The following is an 8,800-nucleotide window of genomic DNA, read 5'->3' on the forward strand; positions in this document are numbered from 1 at the left end:
CCATCCATCTAAAATTTATCTTTTTCTTTTTCAGGTCAGTTAGGAGGCGCCCATCTTTAACTTCTATGTTGCAGTTATTTGTCAGAGAGAAGCTATCAGAGAGAGAGCTTTGATTTTTGAAAGAGAAACTCTTTTCACAGCTTCATTACTGTTTCATTACTGTCTGCATGTCTTCGTATAAGGTTTCTCTGTTGATTTACTGATTTCTTTGCAATAATTTTTATTGTTTTCATTGGTCATTTCCCATGGATTTCTTTGCTAAAGTTGATCAAATCAAGTGTTTCTTTTGAAAGGATGTATTCATTTCTTTTCACTTGTGTTTGGTATATAATGATTTGCTCTTTCAGTGAAGATGATCTTGGGCTAGTTTCATAATTCATCTGATGCGCATTTTCCGCATGTTGTAAGAACTCATGGAATCTTTATTCGCTTTCATTTTTATATGCTTCAGGGTTCTGGTAAAAGCATATCTGTTTACCGGTTTGTTCTTTATGGTTTTTAAACGAATCCTTATATGAGCAGTTGGTGATCGACTTACAGTCTACTCCGGGATAAGTCATCGAGTTTTGTATCATAGGTGGCTGTCTGTTTCTAATTATTGTGTAGTCGATTTGATTTCTAAAGCTGTCTCCAGTTGTAGTCTTCTCTTATGTCTTCTCTGATTTCTAACAGCAATTAGTCTTAACAGAAATTAATACATATATATGCGTATTATATATATATATATATATATTGTGTGTGTGTGTGTGTGTGTGTGTGTGTGTGTGTGTGTGTGTGTGTGTGTGTGTGTGTGTGTGTGTGTGTGTGTGTGTGTGTGTGTGTGTGTGTGTGTGTGTGTGTATGGAAAATTCGACTTTCGCGTTCTTGTTGAATCGCACCCCAAGTTTCAAAGATCATTGAACAAATATCGCAAAAGGACAGTAAAAATTTACTTTTATATACAAAAGTTTGTAAGCAAATATACATGCTTTGATTCAGCGTGGAGGAGGGCGGGGGGTATGGAGCCCGCAAGTGACACTCTATCTATTCCTTTTACTCGTTTACTAAACGTCATAATTCCTCCATATATCATCGATATGAGGGAAATTTTATGATGACGAATCTAAGCGCGGCCGCATATTCCAGGCAAGAAATACAACCTGCTATGCCTCGGGCATTGTGCCTACTTAATCAACTATTAACTTATGTCAACTTCAACCAACAATTCTCAAAATTCGTGAATTATTTTGAAAATATCAAAATTTGTGCATTCGTAATATTTTTCTTGTTTATTGCTTGTTTGTTTCACGTGAATCTTATTCTTCATTTTTCTTTCACTGCTAACCCTAATTGTTTGTAGAACCGGCGTTTTCAAGATCATCATCCATCTTTGCCTTGGTCATTTGCAGCTTCTCTTGCTCTTTGGTATCCAGTTCTTTAATTTCCTTGTCCATCTGTTATCCTGCATTCCTTCTGTATGATATTTCCATTCTTTTTGTTTTCAACCCGATAATTAGTTGGTTATATTTTATTTTATCTGATCTGCGAGTTCCTAATTTTGTTTAATATTGTTACTTTACTTTTTCTTAATGTTCTCATCTCTGGTTTCATTGACTTGTCTAATTTTTGTAATTCACTCACGTGTTTTTGTTGCATACATTATTACTGGTCTGACAACTCCCTTGTAGATTCTTATTTTTGCATGTTATGTTCTTATTCTTCCAGATGAAGCTCTTGAGACATCAAGATATTCTACTAGTTTTCGTTGCTTGTTCTTTTACTTCTTTTCGTAATGCCACAGTTATTTAGTTTTACTCTTAAATATTTTATCTTGTTAACTTGATCAATTATTTTTCCATTCATTTTTAATTTATCTCTTATTGGTTCTCTTGTAACTGTCATCTTTTTATATGACATCTTCATATTTTCTTTCTGCTGCATTATTGAATGTTTTAGTGATAATCTTCGTTTTCTGCTACTAAGATTATATCCTCGACATACCTAATTGGTCTCGAGTTTTCACATTTAATTTGTATTCCACACTTTTCCATTTTGATTACCTGTTTTATTGTTTTATCCATAACATAAATGGTTTTCCACTCTCCTTAATTTATTTGCTTAATTTGTTTTATTGACAGTTATCAGTTATGACGGAACTGCTATCTGTGTATACATTCTTAATTAGATCTGAAATTTGTTCTGGTATCTTCATATTTAATGCGTTTATTGTCTTTTAATCAATTATAACAAGTGTTTTGGTTAAATCAATAAAACACACGAGGTTCATGGTATTCTAATTATTTCTCTATTATTTGCTATAATATAAAGATTGCAACTGTTGACTACTTTTTTCTATATTCTTATTGCTCACCAGATAATTTAAATTATTTCTTATATTTCCATTATTTTTGTGGATAACTCTTTAATGTACCAAGAAAATTTATTCCTCTGCAGTTTCTGGATTTATCCTGCTTCCTTTATTTTATTTTATTTATTTTAAAAATTGGTATCACTAGGTTTCAAGTTATTGAGTATTTGTGTTTCTTTAAGTACTGTATTTAGAATTTTTAGAATTCAAAATTTTATACACATCTTTATTATGCTACAATAAGGTTTTCTTAGAAGAAATTCTGTCACTTTCTTCAGAATTTTCCAAAACGGCACTTTAACCCTAAAACTACTATTTTCAGGTAGTTTTTTCAGGTTCATTTTTCGGTGACTTTCCACTCTCCTAAATTTATTTGGTTTGTTTTATTGACAGTTATCAGGCTGGGGACTTAAAAAAATAAATCCTCCAACGCTCTTTATTTCCATAAGAAAGAATAGGCGGCACTCTTTTAACCCTAACTAATTTTGGAAATTTGGGGATAAAGGACAGTCGGTTTCCACTGGCTGTCCCTTCTACATTATCAAGCTAATATATGTACGCTGAAGTTAGAACAATACGAGTTACCTTTGTGGGATTTTTTACCAAAGAGTTACTTTTACCAAAGAGCATTTGGTTTATTACTATCGATATCATGGTTCATTGTAGCAATACGAATTCAAATAATGACACAGGAATAAAAACACGTCAGAGTTTTCTTTCTTTTAATCTTCCTATTGTGAAGGTCAAATGAGAGAAGAAAGAAATAATACATAATTTCTAACTGAGGTTAAGGAAGTAAGTGGATCGCATCACGACTAGAATGTATAGCACCACTTTTATTGCATGCATCTTAGTCAGGTTGTAGGCTTCTTTTCTTTTTTTTTTTTGTTTTAAACAGTACTATAAAAAGATTTGCATCAATGATACAGAAGTTAAATTATATGTTATACGAGGATTAAGCCTATTTTGGTTGTCACGAATTGTAAAATATTACAAATATAATCTGCTCAGCATCCGAAAAATTATTTTTTTCCCTTTGCTCGAGGCTTTACTTTACTCTGAACAGCTATTAATTCTATAAATCACAAATTCATCCAACCATTGAATACTGTTCTCATGTTTGGGATCGTGCCCTTAAGAGCTCTGTAGAAATACTTAGTACAGAAGAGACCAAATGGGTTGATTAACGACCCACGTTTCACCCAATTACTCCATTATCTTTAACATAAACTTTCTCTTTCTACTCTTTACATTTTCTACAAATATTCCCATGGACACTGTTCACAAAAATTGGCGTAAATAATTTCCCCGATATTTTCTAAATTTATTAATCCCAAATTGACAGAAAACTTTTTTTTTCATCTTCGCTCATTCCTTTCTACTGTCGTTTGAAACAGTGTTCCGTCATGTATTTGTTAAAGAATACAATCTACACATCTTCATTTCTGATGGTAACAATTTTTTTCTTTCTTCTCAGCTTTCTGCCTATCAACAGTACTGATGTATTACAGATTGAACAACCTCTAAATAGACTGAGAAGAAAGAAAAAAATTGTTAACATCAGAGATGAAGATCTGTAGATTGCATTTTTTTAACAAATACATGAACGGAACACTGCTACAAAAGACAGTAGAAAGAGAAACGAGTTAAAATGTCTTTACATTTAAGAGGACTTTTAAGTTCAAATTTAAATTTAAGTTTTAAGATGGCTCTTTAAAATTAAATAGGTTTTGCCATTAATGATAAAAAGTTGTACTTCAAGAAAGAGGCATATTACAAGCATCCATGGCCATGGATGTTTCTGATTGTCTCATTAATTCACATGCATACAAATACGTAAACTCTCCCAAAATGGAGTGTATCGCCATGGGAGAAGTAGACCTAATCCTCTCGTATATGGAAGAGGCCTTCACCGAGCAATGGAGATTCTACATATCATCATCATCATTCTTCTTCTTTTTCTTCCTTAGCTTACTGAACCTCCAAGGTTCTTTGCTGCATGTATCAACTTCTTCCATTCGTTCCTGTCTTGAGCTCTTTCATTCCAGTCTTGGTTTCCCCATTTCAGCTAAGTCTTTTTGGATATTATCCCCAAAGCAGCCGCGGTCTATCTCTCCGTCGCTTTCCATCATGAATCATATAATTAATTATCTTGAATGGTTGTTTATCCATTCTCTCCTCACCAATTCTTTCCACATGCCCAGTCATCTCAATCTCCAAGCTATGATTTCATCATCTAGAAATTTTTTTATTATCTATAGAGTTCGTATAGTTCTTGATTGTGTCTTTTTCTTCATTCATTTATGTTATCTGTTACAGGTCCATAGATATTTCTAAGCATTCTATTTTCAAAGATCTGCAAAACTTTTGCATATTGGTATGTTATGCTCCAGGTGTCTGCTCCCTATAAAACAATAGGTCTAATGATTATCCGCTTGTTTTCGGCCACACCAGCGCCAAAATTTCCCCTATCGGAGACTTTTGGTACTAAATCTTTTTTTCGGGAATTCATCTCCCCATGCCTCCAAAAGTCTCAATATAAAATTTGGTCTCATTCCGTTTATTTAGCTACAGATGCCTCCAAAGAGGGACAGTTATTTTATGGCCACCCTGTATATTTCGGTTTTAACTCTTCTTGACAGAATTTTGGAAGATAGTAAATTATGTAGTAATCAATGTTCCAAGATATTTGAAGGAAGCGGCACTTTTAAATTTCAGGCTATCTATGTAATATAGTAATTTCCTCCTTGATTGTGATTTCTGCATATTTTTAAATATTCACTTTTATTCTGGCCATTTGTATCATAGTTTTTCGGCAACAGTTTTGATTGTTTTCACTGTTATTCTAATGCCTGCAGCATTTTCGTCAAAGAGGTTTTTATATCATTTGCATATCCTAATATTACTGTTCGGTTCATGCTATCTTTTACAGTTTCTTGAATACATTTTTATAATTAGAATTTCAGAAGTGGTGATCGAAGTACTGGAGAAGTTGGTCAAAGATAAAATTCAGGAATAGGAATGGGATATTGTATGGGGGGGCAGCATGGCTTTGTGAAGAAAAGGTCAAGCTTAAGTAACTTACTTTTATAATAGGGTGACAGTTGAGTTGGATAAAGGTAATGGCTACAATGGCTATACTGTTGAACTTTTGATAGGATATCCCATGGAATTCTGATAAATAAATTGCATTAAATGGGTGTGGACATAAAGGTGGTGATGCGGATAAGAGATTGGTTAGTGGAGAGATACTAGATAGAACAGTCTATTCAGGTGCACAGTGTAGATGGCCTGTGACTAGAGGTGTGCCACAGGGTTGTGTACTTGGGCCACTACTATTTAATTTGTTTATTAATGATAAAGGAAATGATCTGGGAGGAAATATTAGTTGTTTGCAGAGGATGCAAAATTAAATAGAGTCAATAAGGATGATGTTGATATTTTACAGGATGATTTAAATAGCTTGGCAGTATGGTCAAAGAAGAAGAAGAATGGATGCCAGTTTAATGTGGCAAAGTGTATTTTGGAATGAAAAGATTGCAATCTGTGTACCATATTGATGGGACTGTACTCCAGCAATTTGATGAAGCCAGAGATTTAGGAGTGTTGGCGGATAGCGAGTTGAAATTCATAGGATATTGCAAAATTGACTAAAACAGTTCATAGAATTATCTGGTTATTGAAGAACACCCTGACATGGTTATTATTCATCTTTATAAGGCTTTAATAAGGTCTCATCTGGATTATTGGCCACAAATCTAGTCACCTGGGGTTCTTGGAAATGTGGATGAGGTGGAGCGATTCAGAAGAGAGTAACTGATGGTGGTAAAAAGAGATGGTGACAGGACTGCGGGATACTCCATATGAGGAGAGATTAAAGATTTGCAGGTTACAGAAGTTGATTGTTCGACGGATAAGGGGAGGGATATGATAGAGACATATAAGTTTGTTTGGGGGGGGGGGGGGGTTATAGGATTGATGGACGAATTATTTCAGTACATGCATAATGTGAGGGAAACGTAGAGGTCATCCATGGAAATTGAGTATGAGTATGGTTAGCAAGGGAGTGAGAACTAGATTTTTTGCTTGCAGAATGGTGAATGAGTGGATCGACTGCCAGAGTCAGTTTGTGTGTGTGTGTGTGTGTGTGTGTGTGTGTGTGTGCGCGCGCGCGCGCGCTTTGTTGGTGAATGATTTCAAAGCAAGATATGAAGGATATTGTACAGATATTGATAATATATTGATTATTTATTTTTATTTATTTGTTTTTTGAAGTGAAAACCTTTCGCGATGAGTTTCAGACTCCATGGAGGTGCCTGTATAATAATAATAATAATAATAATAATAATAATAATAATAATAATAATAATAATAAATTAAAAGGGATAAACGAAAGAACATCTTGTTTCAATTCTGTCTTAATATTGAAGACTCAGATCTAATTCCATCAGCCAATATCATGCTTCGCCTGTTAGTGGTGCAAATTTTTATTTTATTTTATTATGGCAGAATCAACTAAGGCTATAAGGGCAGTATATTATGTGTGCGATTATTTTCTGGTCGATTTGCGTGCTTTGCGGAATAAAAAAACTGGATGTGAAGCCAACTTTTGTACAAGGTCTTTAATTTTTAATAAAACTAAAAAAATAAAATAAAATAAACCAACTACACCTAGCAGGACAGAATCATTTTAATGTAAGGAACTTCTATTAGTGAAACTGCTTGCCCTTTCATAATTTTATTAATGAAACAAATACTGATCATGCGATAAGCGATGTTTGAATTAAAAAAAAAAATTACAAAGCCACAATTTTTAAAATATCCTCGTCCCATAATCAACTACCCCAAAAACCAACTCTGGATTACCGAAGCATAACTACCGAACATTTCCTCTGACCTTCCTTTTGTGTCTTGTTTTAGAGGTCAAAGATGCGTCGCAATCAAAAAACCTCATTTGTCAATAGTTTACGAAATTCAATGGTTCCAATAAAAAAGTAGCATTTAAAACTATCCGACGGTTGATTTAATTTCTATAACACATTTTTTTAGATATCTCTTTTGATATGTACTCTGGAGACAGCCAGAAACTATAAATTTGTTCTCATTACAGCTATTACTCATAAAAATACTTTTTTTTTTATTCCTGTCGTGAGTTATCTTTTCGAGGAAGAATTTCTTTAACAAGAAGCTATCTATTTATATAGAAATATTTCCAGGAAATACTTATATGAACTAGCAAGTGACAATAAATAAAGAAAATAAAAATAAATGCATTTGCCTTTATTTCCTTCACTTGCTAGTTGATGCATGCAGTTAAACATGTTTCTATTTTTGTGTGTATTTTATACGGGTCAGTTTCTGACAAGGTGATTTTGTATTTTATCGTTGGATTGTTCACAATACTGAGAATAATAAAATAAGCAAATATAACATAAATAACTTCTCCAGTTTGTAAAACAAATCATATTATTATTAATAATTTCTTTCTACACTATTCGGTGTCATCCTTATAAGGACTGGCTTAAAGGGGCGAAGCAAGAATGCTTTTCATCTTCCCCGTTATCTGTAGAGGACAGTGTAGGAATATGGTGTTATTGAGATATTAAATTAAAGCTCTGATCATGGCAGGAGGTAACAGCAATAGCCGAGCCTCAGTTAGAACTTCATTGGCTACAGCATTGCCATCCATTACCCTCCAAGGGTATTAATCACCGCATCTCACGGTCGATTAACTCTACTCCGTTCAACAACCCCATTCGGTGTCATCCTTATCCTTATAAGGACTGGCTTAAAGGGGCGAAGCAAGAATGCTTTTCATCTTCCCCGTTATCTGTAGAGGACAGTGTAGGAATATGTATGGTGTTATTGAGATATTAAATTAAAGCTCTGATCATGGCAAGAGGGTAACAGCAATAGCCGAGCCTCAGTTAGAACTTCATTAGCTACAGCATTGACTACTTCATTAGCTACCATCCAATACCCTCCATATTGGATGGCAGTGGCATCTCAATTCGGTGTCATGATAGTGCAAACATTTTTTAAAATGGTGTATTATTTATTCCACATTTTTTATCTCATTATTATTTCTTAAAAATTATTTTCATAAGTTTTCAATACTTTTTTTTAAGAAGAATAATTCTTTTAAATAAAGAGTAACGATTGCATTTTAAACTCATGCATTTCAATGCAAAAAAATAAATCCCTTTCATTTCGGTGAAACACTATACAGCATTCGAGGATCAAGGGAGTAAACAATTTATTTGATTCATTTGCTTTCAGGTGTTTGTTCACTGAAATCTCTTAAAGGCGAGTCGAAAAGAAAAGAAGCACCCACCCCTCACATATAACAAAACAACTCTCATTTACAATAAGAGATGAATGGAATTAGTTTTTGCTTCGTGTCCACCTTACATTAGGGCTGAAATGAAGCTGTTCCATATTTTGAGGAGCTCC

Source organism: Typopeltis vanoorti, chromosome 17, assembly GCF_054136105.1.
Source record: "Typopeltis vanoorti isolate ZY-2024b chromosome 17, IOZ_Tvanoo_1.0, whole genome shotgun sequence".
NCBI lineage: Eukaryota > Metazoa > Arthropoda > Arachnida > Uropygi > Thelyphonidae > Typopeltis > Typopeltis vanoorti.